General features: G+C 43.4%; 1 non-coding gene across 1 annotated transcript; it reads right to left on the reverse strand.

The window, feature by feature from the left end:
- Positions 1-1,352: 1,352 nt before the first annotated feature.
- On the reverse strand, positions 1,353-1,490 carry LOC119920657. The gene has a single exon (XR_005448388.1). It is a non-coding gene; the product is annotated as a small nucleolar RNA SNORA7 (small nucleolar RNA).
- Positions 1,491-3,382: the final 1,892 nt, after the last annotated feature.

The following is a 3,382-nucleotide window of genomic DNA, read 5'->3' on the forward strand; positions in this document are numbered from 1 at the left end:
GAAAGCTAACACTGCCCTGTCCCTGCTCCAGCCCCCATCCAGCTCAGCACTTTCTGGTTCCCAATCCTTAGCTTTCCCTTCCCACATTCCAACTCATCTCTATCTCCCTGGTTCCACAATGCTGTCCCCGCCCCCACCATTTTGTTTCAATTCTTTTAAACGGTTTTTTTAAAATGCCTCGAATACTGCTGAATTCCACAGAAACCTCCTTATTCCTGCTGCCCCACATACCTCCCCTTCAAAGCTTGTGGTTGCCACGTTGCAGGGCTGTAAAGCACGGGAGCCAAGGCTGCATCACAATGGGATGTGGGGATGAGGGCTTTGATCATGTGGATGATAGGGGGAGGAGAAAGAAGGAGAAGGGGCAGAGAGATAGAAGATCTGACTAGGAAGGAGAGGAGGGGGAGAGGATTCTCCCTGTCCCTCCTTCACCACTGCCCCCAGTTCCCCTTCCCCAATCCATCTTGGAGTAGCTCCATCCCCTCGGTTTAGCAGACCTGCAAAGCAGAGCCCATAAGCTGTGGCAGGTGGTCGTGGTGGTGGCAGGAGTTGCAAGTTGCCCAGTGGAACGCAGTAACATCACAGCTATTAAAAAAAAAGAATTAAAAGAATAGCTATAAAATAGTGTGTGGGGGGCGGTATGGTGGGGATCAGGGAACTGGGAGGTAAGTTTGGGATGCAGGAATGAGTGTCAGCTTAGCCATGGGAACTGGGAAGTGGAGGAGAGAGGGCAGGATATGTACCTCAGTTAAAAAGAAGACATATGGGTAATTTTTTTTGTGGGGGGGGGAGTAGCTGTCTGAAGAGTGGGTAATTTGCTAAGAAGTTTTAATTTCTCTCACTCAAATTTTATCCCATGTAACTTTATGCTGAACTGTAAGTGAAATTCTCCATGGCAAACTGAATTCAAGAAAAGAGGGTCAAGAAAAACAACCATATAAAAATCAAACAGGGCTTGTCAAATGTATTTTCTAGAGACTATAGGATGGTCTTCAAATGACTAAGCAATCTGTCTTAATGTGTTACAGTTGGTCATAGATTACCATATACATATACCATATATAGCCTTATTTCTATGGATGAAAAAAGAGAATTCTCAGTGAATCTTAAAATGGTGTAATAATCATTGTCTTGTTTTATGCTCTCAAGTTGTCTTCAACCCATAGCGATGCCATCAACACATCTCTCCCAGAACACCACTGCCATCTGCAATCGTTCTGGAGGTGTATCCATAGAGTTTTCTTGGTAAAAATACAGAAGTGGTTTACCATTGCCTCCTTCCATGCAGTAAACTTGAGTCTCCACCCTTGACTCTCCCCCATGCCACTACTGCCCAGCAAAGGCTAGTTTTGACTTGTAGCAGATTGCCTTCCACTCCCTAGCCACTGGTCAAGCTAGAAATGGAATGGATAGGCCTCTGCCTGACTCTCCCTCCCATAGTCGAGACTGGTAGAGTACTGGAAACTCTCCAGGTGCGATCCTGAGAGGGGGTAATAATCATACAGTCTAGAATTTATTACCCCTGCCTGTTCCTCAACAAGCCCCTTCCATCATCAATAATATGACCACGATCCTTTAGACTATAAACTCCTTGAGGATAGGGATCAGTCATATCTACCAACTGTACTGCATTCTCCCAAACAGTACCCTGCTCTGCACAAAGTAAGCACTCAGTCAACATCACTGAATGATTAATTAATGATCATGTACTTTTCCTTCTTTTCCTTTTCCTTCTTCCTATCTGTAATTTGTTTTAGGATCTCTTTCCTCTGCTAGATTGTATGTTCCATCAGGACGGGGATCATGTCTACTAATTCTATTGTATTGTACTCTCTCTAGCTCTTAATACAGTGCTTTGCCCACAGTAGTTGCTCAATAAATACTGTTGTTTGATTGATCAATGAGCAACATAAGCAGTCCACCTGGTTAATTCAAGTCAAAAAACTTGCCTTTTTCCACAGTAGCTGTGTTTTATTGCTCTGGAGTATTTAGATGATAGTGCCAGTTATTATCTGTGCAGACACAATAATAGTCTCCTTGTCCTCTCTCTCCTCAAGTTGCCCTATGATTCTTTCTCAAAATTTAGCCTGGAAAAGACCATGAAGCTTTATAGCCACTGGTTTTAGGATCTGAAGGAAAATGGCTTATTGCTTGGCACTCTGATGATATTTGGGGGATTATATTTAATACAGAAAAAACAAAAGAATGCTTTAGATTTGATATTGAAAAATAGCATACAGTATTGTGAATCTCCTTGGTCTTCCTCACCCCGCCAATCCACCCCTAAACCTAGCACTTGTCCTCCCAACACCTTATGAAAAACCTAGGTTCTGTAAAATCTGGACTGCTAAAGAGCCTCAGGAAGCCTATCATCCAGTTCTTCACTCCTTCTTCAAGATTCCTTCCAAAGTTCCTGTGACTTCAGGAAAAATCTGCTCTGAAGTTCATGAAGGTAAAAGATGCCAGCCAGAGGAACCCACATCATTTTTGAATCAAGAAAGCACAAAGGTAGGTGCTGACCTGAAGAAAAGAGGGGAAGAGAGGGAATAGGTGTATGATAAAAATAGATCAGAGGTTCCAGTTGGGACTTTCCCAATTTCTGGATTCTCTATCACAACCCTAAAAGCATAAAGACAATGGGCAGGGTGGGGGAAATGGTACCTTTACCTGCGCTGGTGTTGACAACACCAGCAACAAAGGCAGTGCCATGTCCCTCATGCTGCAGTGTTTTTTTCTGGGCTGCTAAGGAATGTGTTTGGGACAACTGGGTATTCAACTGTTCCACCTGGCAAGCAGCTTGAGGATCAGTTGCTTACAGACTGATCCTTCCTTCCCCTTCTCCTATAGCTCATCTTTGTAATGGTCTACTCTGTTTACACTTGTCTTAATTCAGCCCTGGCTTCTGACCCCCCCACCTCTTGCTCCCTTTCTCTCTCTTCTTTATCTCTTCTTTCATGCCTTTCCCTTTGCCTAATCACCAATCGATCAATGGTATTTACTGAGCACTCACTGTGTGCTGTGTATTGTACTAAGCATTTGGGAGAGTAGACTAGAGTAAGTAGACAAATCCCTCCCTCATTGATGCCCCACCACATGTCATGTTATGCTTTGGAAAATATGATCGCCTCAGTGTATGGGTATCATGGAGAGTCTATTCTCCTTCCCAGTGGTTTTCTCCTCATTTACTCTCTGGCTCTCTGTAGCCCTCCATTTTAGTCCTAATGGAATTCCATCCTCAAATCACTCTTGGTCAGTGGTTCTTTTTAGGGATTCAATCCAGCAAGCTCTTATCAGATCTGTTTCAATTTTGTTTTTGTAGAGCTTTTGTTAATCTGTGTAAAAAGAGCTTTATGCCTGGTCTGGTCTGGCTTAAATGAAGTAC

The sequence above is a fragment of the Tachyglossus aculeatus genome, chromosome X1, assembly GCF_015852505.1.
Source record: "Tachyglossus aculeatus isolate mTacAcu1 chromosome X1, mTacAcu1.pri, whole genome shotgun sequence".
NCBI classification, from domain to species: domain Eukaryota; kingdom Metazoa; phylum Chordata; class Mammalia; order Monotremata; family Tachyglossidae; genus Tachyglossus; species Tachyglossus aculeatus.